Source organism: Alligator sinensis, unplaced genomic scaffold (assembly GCF_000455745.1).
Source record: "Alligator sinensis unplaced genomic scaffold, ASM45574v1 scaffold781_1, whole genome shotgun sequence".
In the NCBI taxonomy this organism is placed as follows: domain Eukaryota; kingdom Metazoa; phylum Chordata; order Crocodylia; family Alligatoridae; genus Alligator; species Alligator sinensis.
In genome coordinates, this window is record NW_005841845.1 from 4231647 (window position 1) to 4242635 (window position 10989).

Below are 10989 nucleotides of genomic sequence, written 5' to 3' on the forward strand. Positions count from 1 at the left end.
GGCGGAGCGCGGCCGCACTCACCCATCCTGCGGCGCCCGCTGCAAAGAGGAGGCCGCAAAGGCTCACGGGGCGGTTTGTGGGGCGGAAGTCTCGCGAGAGGCGCCCTTCGAGGGCGTCATCACGCGGCGACTAGGACTTGGGGGAGGGTGCGTCACATGGCTGCGCCCGGGGGAGTGGTACGTCATCACACGGCGACTGGGCCCTGCGGCGCGCCAAAGGAAGCACGTGGGTGCGTGCACGTGCCCTGGGTCACGTCGAGTCCCGGCCCTGTCCCTGCGGTTAAAAGAGATGCGGTGTTGTAGACAGAGGAAAGAAATGGTCTCGGTTGTTGTGGCGGATCTCGGTGAGGTTTTAAGTGTATATGTTCATTAACTTTAAAAAAAAAAACAAAAAGTCAGCTCTGTCCAAACCGCCCAGACCTCAGAGCCACGGGACAGCCCCGGGTATCGCCCCTGCCCCCGGGATACAGGCGGGCCGCGGCCGCCAGTGCCCTGCTGCTGCAAAGAGGGGTCCTGGGCACTGCAGAGGAAGGGGGATCTCCCCCAGCCCATATCACTCTGATGGGGGAAATTCCTTCGAGGCCCCAAATCTGGCATTGCTCGGACCTGGAGTGGAAGGGCAAGACCCTCTTAAGTCCTCTGGGTTTGGTCCCAGCAGGAGCACGGGCACAGCCCAGCGATGCCTTTCACATACCAGTAATTCCTACCAAGGGCTGTGGGCAAAATCCGCAGAGCGCCAGTCATTTTAACTCCTGTCTTTCTCCTCCTTATAGGGTTGGCTTTAGCGTCAGAACCGGCAGAGCTAGGGTCAGACTCCGTGAGGTCTGACTGACTGTCCTGCATTCAAAAGTTGGTCTAACTTTATCTCAACGACATTTTTTTTTTTTTTAAGAAATATTTTTTGTGTTCCAAACCTAATCAGACGAATCAATTCCAAATCCGTGACACGTGAATCATTCAAGAACCACGTGTGGCCATACTACCAGCACCCTCACCGGGGGCTTCAGATGTTTCCAAATCCTTCGGCAGGCATCCTGTGTTTGGGGTTCGGATGCTCCCGGGTTTCGCTTGCCCTCAGCCGTACGGCCACAGGAGCAAGCTAGGGAGGAGTCTTCCAGTTCCATAAAGTGGGCATAAAGCCAAGGTCTTCCCACTGGAAATGAAAGAGGGAGGTTAACTATACATTACCTCCACCCCATGACAGAAAAGCGGTTATCCCCTGTCCCTAGGAAAACTGCCTTAGTGATCACGGTATTTCCCCAGCCAGGTACATAGCTGGTCCCTGAAAGGATATCCTTGGAAGAAATCCTCACCTCTCATCTGGGCCATCACGGCTACCTCACTGCTGCGCTACCATAGTCGGACTCCATGTGATCCCAGGTTAGGATCACTTAGGACTTGTCACTGCGACAAATAAGGCTAAAAGCTCTTTTCATTTTGCAAATGAAGCTTACGAGGTGTGCCCTGCTTCTGAGCTACCCAAACAGCAGCGAGAGCCCCTATATAAATCCACGGTGCGTCTACACCTTGACTCCTGTGCCCAGTCCTGGTCCCTGCACCTCCAAAAGGAGAAGGAAGCAGTAGAGAAGGATCAGAGAAGGGCGACAGGGGTGATGATCAGTGGTACGAAGAGGCTTGCCTATGAGGAGAGGCCTGTTCAGTTTACAAAAGAGACGCTTGAGGGGGGAGGTGTTAATACCGGTTAAAAAAAATACCAAGAGGAAGTAGATAGGGATGTATGATTTACTTTCTCTCACAATACAAGAACTAGGGGTCGCACCATGAAACGAGTAGGTAGGAGGTTTAAAACTAACAGCAAGAAGTTCTTTTTCACGCAGCGGGTGATTAAAGCGTGGAGCTTGTTGCCACGAGACGTGGTGGAAGCTGAGAACGTACCCAGATTCGCGAAGGACTGGACATGTTCTTGGAGGAAAGGGGCATCAGTAGCAGGGGAGAGAGGGGCACGGCGCTGAATCAGAATTTCCTGGACCTTCAATGCTGGAGGCTGCAGGGGGGAGAGGAACAGGGGAAAACCCCTGGGCAGACCCATACAAAAAACTAGAACTCTTGGTTCCAAAATTATACCTTTTATTAGACGAACAGGGGAGTTGCAAGAAAAATGTCCTTTTCTGCAAGCTTTCGGGATCAAAGTCCCTTCGCCAGCCTCTGGCAAAAGTACTGATGGTACCAAATGGTAAAAAGTCCCTACAAGTAGAAAGTGAACTTCACTTTTGCACAGAGGAAGCTGAAGATGGAAGGCTGTCCCTCTGGGTCCATGAGAGTGTCTTTGTGAGCTGTGTTGAGTAGCTCTTTGATGTGTAGATTGGGTAGAATTGCTTCCCTGGAGGTGTCAGATGGCAGGAGGGAGGTAAAAACAGCTCGTCGTTCTGCAATGAAGTTTAAAATCCAAAATCCAAAATAAAATCCAAAAAAAAAAGAGTGGCAGACCTGGTTACTCTCCCTTCCAGCCTCCGCTCCCTGTTACTGTCATGCAGGAGACAGGGCGGGACGGACCGGCGTTCTGACCCCGTGAATGCTAGTTCTGTTCTGTCCTTGCTGTGTCAGGACTTTGGCAGCACCCTTGGCCCTGCTCTGTCTGGGACAGGTTGCAGCATGTTCGATGTTTCAGCCATTGTAGCAAGTGGTTGGGTGCGAGGGTTAAATTCCAAAACGTTAAAGCATGGATTAGAGACAAACCTTTGCCTAGGATGGCGTAGACAGGGTTGGCCCTGCCTGGAGTCCAACTAAACGTGACCTGCTGCGGACCTGCCAGCCCGGCTGTTCTGTGCAGTCACAGGGAATCGCACGCGGGACGGAGCAGGCAGCCTGTAGAGTTTCTGTTCAAGTTTGGGGCTTTTGCTACGTTTCTTGAGGGAAATGGCTCTGGGCTCTGCTACTCCATGACTAGGAAGATGCACTTTGAAGTCTTAGCTGTGTCTCAGGGGTTCGTGCCGGAAACACGCTGATCAGCGGTGAGAGCTGCAGGCCCAGTGGGCTCTGGAGCTCTGCCGCGTGACAAGTACAACTTCATTCTTTGTTGTCGTGGGGGTCGCAGGTGTCACCCACCCCGGAGCGGAGGGGCAAGCACAAGCACACCAGCAGTGCCCGATGTAGCAGGCAAACTGAGGTATGCTCAGGCTTTTAGCATAGTCCAGGCCTTCCCAGAGCTAAGCAACACAATTGAAGAGACGCCTTCTGTGGCACTGGGAGATGCGAGTGCTGTGATCGGGCACCGGGTGAGCAAGGCACGGCAGGTTTCCCTATTAAAAAGGTGGCTGGCACAGTGCCAGGGGATTGGTGCACCAGATAAGGAATGCGTGGCACAGAGCTAAGGGCCTGGACAATTTGGGATGAGAGGAATTACAAAAGTGATGGACAGACAAAGGACCAGCTGTGTTTTGTGCCGCCCCCCTGGGGAGACAGGAGCAACCTTGGACTTCGGGCTAAGTGTGGGACAGGGTTACCCAGCAGAGGATCTGAGGCCGGTACCGCCAAAGATCACTGTTGTAACGCCTAAGGAGCCGCTTGCCAGGTCATATCGTGGGGAGGAAACCTGTCATACAGATTAGGGATTACTATTAAAAGTTCACTGGACACCAAACCGGATGAGGGGCCGTGTCAGTCCTTGGGGGGCTTTGGCAAAAAGAATCCTAGTAGCAACAATGGGCGAGCCAGGCACGGAGTGACGGCATCGAGTTGGCAGCTACAACCGACGGGCAAAGGTCATCTCTAGGGGCCGGAGGACAAGGGTAGCAACCTAGGACCCCGGTTTCCCTCTTAGTTCTCCGCACTAGGGTGCTAGAGAGAGCGAATTCTTGCTCAGATCAGCTCTGGGCAGGTTGATAAAAGGAGGCATCCTGCCTGATTCTGTCACTGCTCCCGCACAGCAGATCCCTGCAGCATTGGAGCATTTGTGAAGGAGCTGAAAATTGGTAAGAAGGACTCCTTGCAAACATTGATATTTGCTGGCCCTGTTGCATGGTTAAGCTTTTGCAAGGCTTGGGAGTTGTTAGCCACGGCAGTTAAACCAAAACTGTCCGAGAAAGAGAAAAAGGTGGCACTGTTGGCTACAAATGTCCAACTCGGGATCCTTAAAATTCTGGTTTATTAGGCGGATTGAAACACTGTAATGAGTTAAATCATAAACCTTGGGGCTGGTCCTCCCACACACACACATGCACAAACACAGTAGCAAGCTACAAGAGTCAGGTATGCCTATCCCACAGGCGCTGGAGTCTGTCGTTGAGGCTTCTTTCAGCGTGTTATCCTCCAGAAGGGGGTTGCCGGCTGGTCCTTCTGGCTGGACAGGTCGGGTGCTGGTCAAGTTGGAGATCAAGAGGGTGCCCCTGAGGGTCACTTTTCACTGCTTTTTATCTGTCCTTGGCAGACTTTGGTGACTCCCCAGTTTTCAGGTTTGCCCAATCCAGGGATCATTGACCCTCGTGGGACTTCCCCCCCTCGGTGGCTACTGGATGGCATCTGTCAGCCCCAGGGGTCGTCCGCATGTACGTGCAGGTTTGGGAGTCTGTTGATGAATTTTGAATAGGGCTCTGGGAGCGGTCGATCTGAGATATTCAGCCCAAAAGTTGGTCCCCTGCATTGATTAACTCAGGCCAGGGCTTCTAGCCCTTGATCAGTGACATTTAGAGATTTCCCGGTTGTTACATTGTCTTCTATTGAGTTCTTCCCTTGGTTGATCTGCAGCTTCCCAGGTGTTAATTGCTGCCTGCTACTATGTTACACATTCAATCACTGATTCACTCGCTCTTTCAGGGGCCCGCCTGATACAGAGAAGGGCAGTTTGATTCCAGCCCTTGTTAACATTGTTACAAGGTATAACTTACTTATGAAACTAAACACATTTAGTTGAAAGTTGAAAGGTGAGGAGTATAAAATATAAGCTACAAAAGTAATGCTATAGATAAAAATACCAAACTACAAGGGGAGATACAAAATGCACACACACACATTTCAAAACACAATTCCTTATCTTAAAGTGAAAGAAAGAGGAAGGAAGAAAAGGTAGAAGAGGAAAAATATATCCAAAGAGGGGAGAGCAACTGCAGGCAAGAGGAAAAGGGGCGTTCTGCTACAGCACTCATTCAGGGTCTATTGCAGGCGAGCCAAGCCTTACCGAAGGAGATGCAAGAGTTACAAGGGACTGTAGAGGAAGAAAGTGTTAAGTCTGCTGCTATAATAGAGGAGGAAAAGGTTAGGTCTGCCGCCTCAATAGAGAAGGAGGAATCAAAATCTGCAGCCTGGGTAAAGGAGGTCGAGAACTGGAAGACCAATGCACCCAAAATGTAAGCTTGCTTAGTTCTCAGCAGGAGAAGGGAAGGAGGGAAGAGAGCAGAAAGAGCTGGTTGCAGCCACGCAGGAGACAGAAGAAAGGAAAAGGAAAACAGAGGACACCCAGGGGGAGTTTGCCCTTTTAGACCAATCAAGGCAGGATGTAAAGGGTTGCTCAGATCACCCCGAGCGAGGGCCAGCCGGAGAGTGTCAGCTAAACGCCAGCCCGGGGCTGCAGCTGCTATTCACCCCCAGGTCGCGGCCTTTGCTGAGGACGATTCCCATCTGTACCCACCCCGGGACGAGGACAGCTGGCGCGCGCAGAGAGGCCTGGGGAGCGGGCAAGCAAAGTAGCTGCTTCGTGGCCGGCTCTTCCAGGAGGGGACGGGCTGGCGGCTCCGGAGCCGAGTGCCCCCTGGCACCGGTGGCCCTGCCGTCTACCCGAAGGATGGATGCCCTAGGAGGGTCAGTTGGCGCCGGCACGAGAACTGAGAGCTGGCCCCGCGCCCGCTCGGGCTGCGGCTACTGTAAAACCTCGGGGACCTCTTAATAAAGAAAGATCGGGCTCCCGGCGTCCGTGACCCGTTGGGCTCCGTCCCCAACCAGCTGCGCCTTGTTGTGTTGGCTTGTTTGGTTTGTGCTGGGCCGCACCGGGGAGCGAGCCTCGGCCAACGCGCCGACTGCGAAGTGAGGCTTTAAGAACATGTTCGGGTCTTTGCAAAAAACGCGTTGTTTCTGCCTGGAGATGCCAGGACTGCGACGGGAAAGTGTCGGGGCAGCTGCATGGCGGCGTCGCTCTCAAGCCGCGCTGGGACGCGGAGAGCGCCGCGCACCCCGGAGCAGGTGCACGCTTTCTTGGGGGGGACGCGGCTTTCGGGGGCGGAGCCTCGAGACGCCTCATTTGCATGCCCAGGATGCAACGCGGTTCCAAAAAAGGACAATTGGGGGGGATTTTCGCTCTTTTGATGGTCCCCGAGCTGCTGCTGGCGGGGGGGCTCTGCGGGGCCGGGCTCGGGAAATTTGCATACCCAGGGTGCAGTGTGGCGCGATGGGGCCTCTCCCCCCGCTTTCCCTTGCAGAGCCCCCCGGCGGGGGCGAGGGCCGCGGGCGGGGGTCGGGCCGTGACTGCAGCCCGCGGGCGGGGCACGTGCCCACCCCTGCCTCGCCTCACCCTGACCATGGCGTCAGGCACCCCCGCCCGGGCAGCTCCTCCGGTGGGCTAGCAGGCATACTCTGGTTTCTCTTCAGATCGCATAAATCTTTCGCCTTTTACTAAAGATTTCCGTGGAGAGGAACAGTTATGAGTTTCGACCCAATTTTTTGAGGCCCCGCTTCGGCGGGGCTGCCCCTGCGTGTGCAAAGACAGAGCGTCCACCGCGGAAGCGAGCCGGGGCCCGGCGGCTTTGGGGCGAGCGGGAGACCGCCCGCGGATTCCTGCTCCGCCCCGCGCCTCCCTCCGCCGCCAGCCGCGGCACCCCTGTGACTGTGCGCCGTGCTGCACTGCCCCGCCGCCGCGGTGTGGACAGGGGAGGGCGCTCCAGGCTCGCTCCACCCCTGCACACCCACCGCACACGCAGTATCATGCGTGGCAAAGCGGCCAGTGTGCTAGAGATGATATCTGTTGCTAGCCCGATGAAAGATGCCACTTCTAACACGCCGACTGCAGGGTTTCGTAGCCCAGCGCAGCGCCCAGGTTTATCCCCCGTGCAGGACGGAAACTGTGATTCTCTGTTCCTGCCCATCGGCTCTGGGCAGCCAAAACCTCTGTACAACCAGCACAGAAAAAAGCAGAAACTCAGGTAGAAAATAAGAAGCAAACATCACTTCCAGCACTAACTAGTCTGTCTTTTTGCGCACACAAAAACAGCCCCGTTGCAGCAGGGCCTTAAGAATTGGGGTAAGACTCATAACTGCTTGTCTCCACGGACATTCTTAGTAAAAGGCAAAAGATTTATAGGACTTGAAGGAAAACCAGAGTCCAGCACGCCGAACGGGCTCCAGAAATGCCCGGGGCGGCGGGGGGGCTCCGCAGCACAGGGTGGTGGGGCCCAGCCCTCGCCCCCTCGCCCTCCCTTGCAGTGCTCCACATTCGGAGCCCACAGCCCCGCACAGCAGGAACCCAGCGACTATTTTCCCCCAAACAGCAAAGAAACATCCAAAGTCCCGCGTCTCCAGGCACGCTGCGTGCTGGGTATGTGGCTGAGTCCTGCCCAGGGCGTCTGTCCGGGGCTGCAGCGCTGGGCTGAGCTGGGTTTCGCAGGTGCCCGGCGGCTACGGACTGGGCACAGCTACGCAGAGGCGGGCTGAGAGTCAGTGGGGCCCTGGGCAAACAACACTGGAGCCCCCACCCCACGGCATGCAGGAATTCTCAGAAAGCATTACTAAATAGCCCCGTTAAATGTTGATGAATAAAGCACAACACGCGATGTTGGAATGAGCCGCTCGGTTTTGCCACGCACCAAACTGAATAAAACAACTTTGGAAAATGACTCGGATGCCTGGGATCCCCACGACTGGGTGAGGGCATGAAAGGAATGATGATTCAGTTTGGCGGTCGTGGAGAGTCTTGCTTGCCTGGTTTTTTTTAAATACACATTTCACATTGTACCTACATGACAGTAAACTACTACAAGAGAAATACAGGCCGGGCCGATCGCCCCGAGTACGGATCTGAGCCTAGCGCCAGTGATTCTTGCAGTTAAAATAAGCCAGCAGCCGACGCAATACACCTCCAGTCTGACCCACCTGCGTGTCTGCCTCCGTGTGTGTCCGTGTCTGCCCTCGCTCCCAAGCCACAGCCCCCGCCCTAATGTTGCCCCTCGCTCCTGACCCACAGCACCCCGCATCCTGCCAGGGTTTGTAGGGACACCCCCAAGCTCCAAACCCTACACACACCCTGGAAGAGAGGGGCCATCACCAGGGAGGAATACTCCTCCTTGGCCCGGGAGTGTAGGAGGCCATTAGGCCAAGGCGGGGGTGGCGCTCAGGCAAGCGACCGGGATTAAGGACAACAAAAAGTCCTTCTTCAAATGCATTGGGAGTAAGAAGCAGGCACCGGTAATGTAGGGCCCCGGTTAGACTCAAATGGTAACCTTGTGGCTAAACCAGACGAGAAAGCTGAAATCTTTAGCAAGTTCTTTGCCTGTGTTTTCTTGGCCAGGGACCAGGACAGCTCTCCCACCGCAGGTAGGGGCAATCTTGGGGACAGCACTGCCAGGCCTCTGGTCTGCGCAGAAGTAGTTAGGGATTTTCTGGAAGGGCTGGACGTTTTAAATCGAACAAGCGCCAAACCTTCCTAACCTCATCACCACAAGCAAACTTCCTACGGCCCAAAACACACCGAATGGGTCCAGACCATGCGAGGACAAGACATGTAAACCTGCCAAGACACCTTCACCACCTCTACAATAACTACCCCCCACGACAGAACCACCCCCAGTCTTGGGTCTTACACCAGCAGCTCCAGAAATGTTATATGTCTCATCCATTGAGCCAAATGCCCTGATAGAAAATACATAGGAGAGACCAAACAGCAACTGCGCTCCAGAAGAAACGCACACCGGAAATCTGTCACAGACAAGAATACCCAGTTACCAGCGGGGGCACGTTTCTTACAAGAAATACACTCGCCCTCCAGTCTCTCGGTTCTGATCCTCAAAGGGAATTTACAAAACACTTTTCTCAGATGAGCCTATGAACTTCACTTCATCAACCTCCTGGATGAAAAAAAAAAAATCATGGACTAAATATAGGTATCCAGGTTGTAGTCGCATTGGTCTAGAGGAAAAGGCAATCGGGACTCATAAGAGAGATGATCTCTTTGATTGGACCACCAAGATCTTCGCCAAAAAAACCTCTTTAATTTCAATTAAAGTTTTTTGCAAAAATCTTGTTGGTCTAATAAAAGATATCAGCTCTACTATGAGTCCTGGTGGACTAAATACAGACATTGGATTTATGGCACATTATAACTTGCCTGAGATCTGACTCCCCAGGCACCTCTCCGCTATGCCCCCCGCTCCCAGCTTGTCTCTCGCCCACTGACTCCTCAATTCACATCTTCACTGACGGCCTGTCTTGCTGCAGCCCAGCCGCTGGCCTCTTTACTCTTCATCCCAGCTCCTGGGGGAGAGGGGCAGAGTGGGGGTGTCCGTGGCCATCCCCGGCAGCGGGTCCGGGGGAAGGGGGGTCTGTCGGTGGGAGGTGAGGTGAGGACCGGCATTTCCTCCCCATCAGGCCTCAGTGCAGGGAGTAACCCTAGGCTGGAGCTGGGTGCTGGCCCCCATTTCTACATCTCCTGTGTCTTCTTCCCACAGCTTAGTGGAGCCTGAGCTGCCTCCGGACCGAACGGTGCAAAGCACCGATTCAGCCCTTCCAAATGCCTTGATTTCGCTCCGGGACAGCAAATAGCTGGTGTGTGCGCGCGTGTGTGAAATGGAAACTGGGGAGAGCTGGCGGGTGGGATCTTGGGGTTTGCTGGTGGTTGATCAGCCAGTTGCTGATCCTGGCGCACAGTTTGCTGTTTACAATAGGAAATAATAGGTAGGGGTTAGATGCCCTTGGAGAGGCTTCCTAACACGGAGATGAGCAGGGCTGCGCTGCACCTGGTCACGGTGTGGGTACGAAGAACGATGCAACTGTAAAAGTGCACTTTAGTTTCTGTACTAAGGCTGATGGGACGGTACCAAGAATGATGTAACAGTACCAAGGATGATGTAATGGCACCAAGGATGACGTAATGGCATCGAGAATCTCGTAACGGTACCCAGAATGATGTAACGGTACCAAGAGTGACATAACAGCACCAAGGATGACGTAATGACATCAAGAATAATGTCATGGTACCAAGAATCTCTTCATGGTGCCAAGAATGATGTAACGGTAGCAAAGATGATGTAATGGTAACGGTACCAAGGATGACGCAACAGTACCAAGGATGACGGTACTAGGGTAGGCGCCGTGTGCTGTGCTGGGTCAGGGCTAAGGGCAGCCCCCGGTCGAGTTTCGAGGCGACGGACTACAATTCCCATCACGCCCCGCTCCTGCAGGGCTTGAGAGCGGCTCCTGGGGGGCGCACGGCCTGCTGGGAGTGGTAGTTCGGGCGGGGAGGCTGCACTGGGAGCTGGCGAGGGGTTGTGCTGGGCGCCATTTGGCGATGGCTGCCGCGGGGCATGCCGGGTGATGTAGTCCCAATTCCCTAGATGTAGTCCCAATTGCCTACACTAGTGCCGGCGGGGCATGCTGGGAGATATAGTCCGTGATCACGCGAGGGATGCCGGGAGCAGTCGTTCCGGAGCCCGGCGGCATAGAACTGCCGGGGGGGGGTTGCCGTGCGGCATGTCGGGAGATGTAGTTCCAGGTGAGAAAGGGCAGCCGGAAGCCCCATTTCCGGTGGCGCGGGGACAACCCGGAGCTTAATTTCCGGTGGCGCGGGGCATGCCGGCAGCTGTAGTTCTGAGTAGGAGAGGCGCGAGGTTTCCGGGATCCATTTCCGGTAGCGCAGGGGCAGCCGGGAGCCTCATTGCGTGTGGCGCGGGGCATGCCGGGAGCTGTATTTCCGGGCGGGAGAGGTGCGAGGCCGCTGGGAGCCCCATCCCCGCCGGTGGCGCCGCAAGGCATGGTGGTCGCTGTAGTGCCGGGCTCCCAGCAGGCCCCGCGGTGGGTGGCGCGCGGTTTAAACCGGCGGCGGTTGCGCGGGGC

The 10989-nt window shown here is 55.0% G+C and overlaps 2 non-coding genes across 2 annotated transcripts; one reads left to right on the forward strand and one right to left on the reverse strand.

Moving 5' to 3' along the window:
• The first annotated feature begins 6517 nt into the window (after positions 1-6517).
• Positions 6518-6633, forward strand: LOC112550724. Its single transcript, XR_003094692.1, has one exon. It is a non-coding gene; the product is annotated as a U5 spliceosomal RNA (small nuclear RNA).
• A 521-nt stretch (positions 6634-7154) lies between these two features.
• LOC112550731 lies at positions 7155-7269 on the reverse strand. Its single transcript, XR_003094699.1, has one exon. It is a non-coding gene; the product is annotated as a U5 spliceosomal RNA (small nuclear RNA).
• Positions 7270-10989: the final 3720 nt, after the last annotated feature.